Genomic DNA, 7200 nt, shown 5'->3' with positions numbered 1-7200 from the left:
GCAATACACAATACATACACTACAACAGTAACGATGGAAAACATACCCAAGAAAAGAGAAAGAAAGAAAGAAAGTGCGGAGAGTGCAATAAATAGTTTAAAATACTTATAATACAAAGCTCAGGTAAAAAAAAAACATACTAAAAAAACTAAGAAAACGAGGGATGTTGATTCAAGCCAGCAGGTGGACAGCAAACCAGACGGTGGTTTGAACTTGGTAAATCTGCATTTTGCTATGATGCCCCTGCCTCCTGAAACGATCTTCAACTCACACTTAAAATCAATGCTCCTCCATCCTATCAACATTATAAAAATATAATCTCAAACCTCTTTACCAGTTTGTAACTGTTTTTAAATTTTGAAATGAATCAGATGTATTTAACTGTGTTCTATCCTAAACTATATGTGACATATGCTGTGCATTGTGTTTCGCTTTGAATATTGCTGTGATCTCGACGACATTGCAAATGAGGGTAAAACCTCAATGTCCTTTCGAGAATAAATAAAGGTTTGAATGAATGAATGAATGATTGACAGTGGTTGATGTGATTGATATGATTGACTGATTGATGGGTTGATGGGCAGGGGATCCACAGCATCACAGCAGCAGCAGATCACCACGTCAGACAGCCTCTCCTCCACAGCTGGACTCTGCATCAACATCTGCTCCTGATGAACAGATGTGGTGAAAACTGAGCAGTGACTCACATCTGGTCCTGACGAAGAAGAAGAAGAGGAGGAGGAAGATGATGGTGATGATGATGAAGAGGGGAGCTGGGTGTGATAAGGTCTCTATATTTACCAGCAGCAGCTCCGGCTCTAAACATGGCAGCGTCTCTCTCTCGGCCTCTTATCGTGGCTGTGCGGCGGCGGCGTGGCCATACAAGGCCCTGAGGGGCCCGGGGCCGACCGGCAGCTCCTCGGCCCCGCGGACACGTGACCAGATAACGGCTCAGGGCCGAGGGCCACAGCAGCCTGGAATGTGGGATAAGAGACCCCCCCCCCACCCCCCCACCCCCCCCTCATACATGACATCTGTACAACCTTCACAGACTTTCCACTGACAGGTCACACAACACAACCGTCAGTCACCTGGACCTGGACCACGCCCCCCCACCTGTGTGGATTTATATGGAGGTGACAGGTGCATCTCAATAAATTAGACTGTAATGGAAAAGTCTATTTCCAGTTGTTTAAAGGGATAGTTCACCCAAAATTCAAATTTCAGTCATTACCTACTCTACTACTAACTTACATTATCTACTCACCTTCATGTGGACTAAGGGCTGGGAGAAGTTTCAGAGTCCTCCGTGCCTTCTCTGAGTTACAGCGGGGCTCCGTGCAGCACTGCATGTCCATATAACGGTTGCAAATGGATACCAACTGTCTTCGTAACAAAAAGACACACCAAAAAACATCCAAATACCTCCATGCTGCTCGTATGTAATGTCTGTCTTGTATTGAAGCCCTGAAATGCGAAATAAAAAATTAAATAAGTCTATATTTCAAGCTTGTTTTGTAGCGGAAGCTCCCAGTGTCTCAGTTCACTGCTCTTCCTGTGTCGACCGGCGGAACAATTTCTCATGTCGGGGCTTCAATACAAGACAGACATTACAGACGAGCACTAGGAGGTATTTGGATGTTTTTTGGTGTGTCTTTTTGGACGAAGAAAAGTGAGCTCCGTTCTCAACCGTTATATGGACATGCAGTGCTGCACGGAGCCCCCTGTAACTCAGAGAAGCCACGGAGGACTCTGAAACTTCTCCCAGCCCTTAGAGTAGATAATGAGTGAAATTTGAATTTTGGGTGAACTATCCCTTTAAGTCACACAACCTCAACCAAATACTGAGTCCACATAGATGGACAGACTTTTCAGAAGGACGACATTTACATATTAAAAATGCTTCTTCTTTTTTAAAAATCATTCTTTTGTAATATTAAAATTTGTGAGAGACTGAATTTAAATGCAAGCCCTATTACAATTAAAAGAAATTAAGTAAATAAAGACATGAAATGTTTCATTCTGTGTGTAATGGATCAATATCATGTATTAGTTTCACTTTTTGATTGAATTACTGACATAAATAAACTTGTCCATGCTATTCTAATTTATTGAGATGCACCTGTATATCTGTGTTTCTATATAAATGTAAAAATAATCTGTTCATATCAGTGAGTGATGTTCACAGATGTTCACTGACTTTTCAACAGGAACTTATCTGCAGCCAATCAGACGCCTCCCTCCCATCAGCCAATCACAACAAGGTGGGTGGGGGTGGGGGGTGGGGGGGCACAGATGAGTCATCCAGCTGTTTTTTAACAAACAGTCACAGACAGTTCAACTCTCTCCCACACACACACACACACACACACACACACACACACACACACACACACACACACACACACACACACACACACACACACACACACAGAGCACAGTGAGTCCTGGTCTTATCTGTCACGTGTTCAGAGGGTGAATTTATGGAGGTATTGTTAGTTTATTATTTGCAAATGTTTATCTCAATCTGTGAGATAACCGTAATCAGATCTGTGTTCAGATTTGCAAGTGAAGACAAATCTGCAAATGTGTGCAAAGATCTGTAAGTGTACACAAATCTGTAAATATGTATGTAAATCTGTGAAGGTGTAAACAGTCATAAGTAAATTAAAGTATGCCTTTATTTATCCCACGATGGGGAAATCTGCAGGGTTACAGCATCAGTACATACAAACACATTCACACATGCCGTGCACACTGTGGTGGACTGGTAAAAAAATATATATATACATAATATTTATAAATATAGGGCAACCAAGATATTAAAAGAGATATAAAATGTGTATGTAGACAGATCTAAGACTGATCAAGTTCTGTTTTTTTTAGTAGAACATGCAGAGGCTTAAAGTAGCACTATCGCAAATACAGCAGTAATAGCAATAAAAAAAACTGAAATATGCAATAAATATTTAAATATATTTGTTATGAGACAAGCCGGCCCAGCGCTTAGCTCCACCTCCTGAACGGCACGCTATGTAAAGAGGACAAGGACTTTTATATATGATACGCTGCACCACTTTAGCCCTAGAGGCTAAATCTGGTACAACCATCTCTTCATTGTTTTACAATTGATGAATGGTATTGTACACTGTCCTGTAATAATAAACTAAACTAAAAAAAAAAACTAAAACCACTGGCCCCGCCCCATCTAGTGGCCGAACAAAGAATTGGAATTTGCGATAGTGCTACTTTAATGCTCTGAGGGTGTAGGAGCCATAATTTATAGATATAAAAAAGGACATTGAGATTTAGATTGAATTTCATTATTTTATAATTTGTATTTTTGATCTATGTGTTCTATATCTGGTGCAGAGTTGAGAGAGATTACGGCACCGACTGCCTCAGTTTGGATGAGAGCAGTGATAGGGAGCACAGTTTTTCTACGGAGTGATGGATGTATATTGTTTTTTCCTTAAGTAAACTTTGTTTTGAAACGGATACATCTCTTAATTCATTCTTGTAAGAAACCTTGCCAGAGGGAGTGGACTGAGCCAAGATGGAGGCCGTGTGGAGACGCCTCCGTGTCATTGGTCAGCAGCATCAGGTGAGTCACCAACATCACCACAGTTTCAGACTTACCCCTTGGACGCACTGCACGCGGAAGCTGGGCGCGCGCACTGCGCGCGGCTTCTCGGGCGCTTGGGTGGTCGCACTAGGAGCGTACTTCTCCTCCTCTCTCCGCGCCGGTCAGACATCGACTGCAGTCGTTCATACTCGTATTCACTCGGTTTTCCACACACACGTCATTTTAAACATGTGTCTGTGTGTCTCATGTGCAGACGCAACGGTCAAATATGTATAGATGGACAAGCAACAACTTAATTAATCATCATTTAATTATTTTATTTTGAAAATTGACCGGATTCTCTCGCCTTTTCTGTGCCCGACTTCCTGTCTGGTACGACCACGTCTGTCCAGCTTGACAGACGGCGCTCTCGGCGCGCGCGGCTCGCGCGAAAAATAGAAATGAACCGAACTGAAGCGCTCCAGGCGCGCGCACTGCGCTCCACAGCGCGAGATGTGCGGCCAGGCAGACCTGTTAACATGTGCGCCGAACTGAAACTCCCTCCGCTCCAGGGCGCTGCGCTTCGGTTCCGCGTCTAGTGCGTCCAAGCTGTAAGTGAAGTCGTGTTTCCTGTGGCGCCACCATGAGGTCCCCAACAGTAATTACCCCCCCACTCCTTGTAAATCATAAACTAGCTGTGATAAACCACATTTCTTGTAAGGTTGAGTTCAATGTCACCGTCCACACCGAGTCCTGCTCACTTCCAGACCTGCTGGATCAATAAAAGCTGTCTGACAGAGTGAAGGAGGCTGAGAGAGCTCAAACAGCAGCACATTGTGATGCCATCTAAAGAAACTCAAGAAAACATCAGTCAGGAGTGTGTTACAGAGACATTTCTAAAGCTCTGGGACTCCAGTGAACCACAGTGAGAGTCTTTATCCACTAATGGTGAAAGCTTGGATCAGTGGAGAAAACCTTCCCAAGATGGCCGCCCTACCAAAATACTCCAAGAGCACAGCAATGACTCATCCAGGAGGTCACAAACGAACCAGAACAACTTGTAAGGACCTGCAGGCCTCACTTGGCTCAGATAAGGTCAGTGTTCATGATTTAATCATAAGAAGGAGAGAGGCAGAGGCTTATAACCACAAGACTCGTCTCACTTCTGCCAAAAAAACTTCTTGATGATCCTGAGACTTTTGGGGAAAATATTCCGTGGACTGACGAGACAAAGGTTGAACTTTCTGGAAGGTGTGTGTCCCGTTACATCTGTTGTAAAACTACTACAGCAGGGCTATTCAATTACAAATTCAGTGGGGCCAGATTTTAAAACCGAGACCTTAAGCTGGGCCGGACATTTTCAGCGGTCAAGAAGGTTATGACAAATGAGGGGCATTTTTAAAACCCAGCATTAGCTATTAAAAACAAATCTACACAGCCAGAAAAAGAGAATAAGTCAATAAAAGTAGTACCTAGTGATAGTAGTAGTAAAGGTGTAGCTGTCAATGCTTTGAATTGGAGGTTTTTTTTAGGAACTAAAAGTTTCCTGAGGCCTACTGTCTGAGTTTCCACTGAGGTTTACAGCAGGGGGTTATGTAAATCACTAAATGTAGCCTAGTCTTAATAGGCCTAAAGATGAACAAAGATTTCTTTTCTAACATATTTTTGATTGATGAAAAACAAGGAGCAAAAAGCCATTTGGGGCAAATTACTCTGGGAAAGTATTTGATTACGGATTATTTCTTTGAAAAGTAGCTATCCTAATCAAGTTACTGTTATGATTCCATTGCAAGTAGGCTATTTAGTTGCGTTAAAATTAAATTATTGGTTACTTCATTCCCTCAAAAAGAAAAAAAAAGGACAACGGAGCATGGCGTGTTGTCACTGCGTGGACGGTGCTCATGTGTGGCTGAAAGGAGTGGAGAGACTGGTGGAGTATTAACCAGCCACCACGGTTTATTGAATGGGAGGGCTGAGGATCGGTCAGCTGCTCTCCAGAAACACCTGTCGTGCCACAGCTGCTCGCTGTGGAGTGTGAGGTCCGTCGGTCCCGGGCGGACGGGGAGACTTGTCTCTCGCTGACCTGTAGCACCACAGGACCACGGAGGGCAGCCTCGGCCTCAGCCTCGGCCGTCCGGACGTCCGCCGCGGCGAAGCCTCCCGCTCCGTCACGAGCGGCTGTGGCCCGACACTGTGTTTCTGGAGAGCAGCTGACCGACCAAGCCTCGGTTCTACCGGTAACTTTCAAAACAACGCACTGACTGGGTGGGTGGGTTGCGTGTTGCTAGGCTGCGTTGAGTGGTGCATTCACTGTCTGAACTGCAGTAGGGATTTTGAGTTCTCGCAAAACGTGTTTCCCTCTGTGTCTTTTTTTTTTTTTTTTTTTGGGAAGGGAGGGGGGGGGCACGAGCCGGGCCACTCGGACATCGGGTCGGGGCCGGATGTGGCCCGCGGGCCGCCAATTGAATAGCCCTGTACTACAGTATTTCATAATCAGCATCACACCAACAGTTAAACCTGGTGGTGGTGGGTTGATGGTCTGGAGCTGATCTGCTGCTTCAGGACCTGGACGACCTGCAGAAACTGATTGAACCATGAAACGTCAAACGCTCTTGGGTTCCTCCTTTAGTGGATAAATGTGGAAAATGTGGTTTATCACAGTTACTTCATGATTTAACAAGAGGGGCAATTACTTTTTCACATAGGTCCAGGTAGGTTTGGACAGATTTTTCCCATTAATAAATGAAATAATCATCTAAAAACTGCATTTTATATTTATTTGGGTTATCTTTGTCAAATAATAACATTAGTTTGATGATCTTAAACATTTACGTGTGACAAATATGCAAAAAAAAAGTAGGAAATCAGGAAGGGGGCAAACACTTTTTTTTCACAGCACTGTACAAGTATTTTCTCATAGACTTCTGTACAATCAGCCCCCTGGTGGTTGTTTGATAGAATGCAGGTTTAATTCTGCATCGGCATAATTTTCCAGACCATTTATTTCAGCAGGAAGTGAGATCAGATCACAGGTGATCAACGGGGACAAATTTTACTGCTGGTGTGAACAGGTGTTTAATGGAGAGACCTGACACTCAGATGTCCAGAGACACTTGAATGCTACATGAAGACTGACCCCCAATTTCCACTGGATCTGTCTCCACTCCGCGTTCCGACTCTGATAAGTTTTTAGCTCCGTCTGACGTATCCTTCTCGTCTAAAGTGAGATTAAAATAGAAAACAGATCCCTTTGTCTTTCTGAGGTTGATTTTCCGTCAGGCTGCTTACTCTGTGGCATTTTTTTTTTTTTACTTTTAGTTTGTGTTCTTGTAGATCCGGTGTGTTATATCGTAAAATATCACTGTTTTCCAACTCTATGATTATTATATTTTCATCTATGACGTCCTATGAGTTTTAGGTCACTCTACTTGATTGATGAGTTGTTGCTTGTTCCAGCCAGTGAAACTAATGTTGACAATGTGATGATTTATGATCGGAAAGTTTGTCGTTGTGTTTTATTTTGAAATTTACAGGACGCTTTGTGCATTTGACATCCCATGGGCCGATCTAAACGACTTGGATTTATTTATTTATTTATTTCGGGCACGTCAATTAAATCATCATCATCACACTTC

The sequence above is a fragment of the Trachurus trachurus genome (assembly GCF_905171665.1).
Source record: "Trachurus trachurus genome assembly, chromosome: 1".
NCBI lineage: Eukaryota > Metazoa > Chordata > Actinopteri > Carangiformes > Carangidae > Trachurus > Trachurus trachurus.
Note: the sequence above shows the minus strand (reverse complement) of the source record.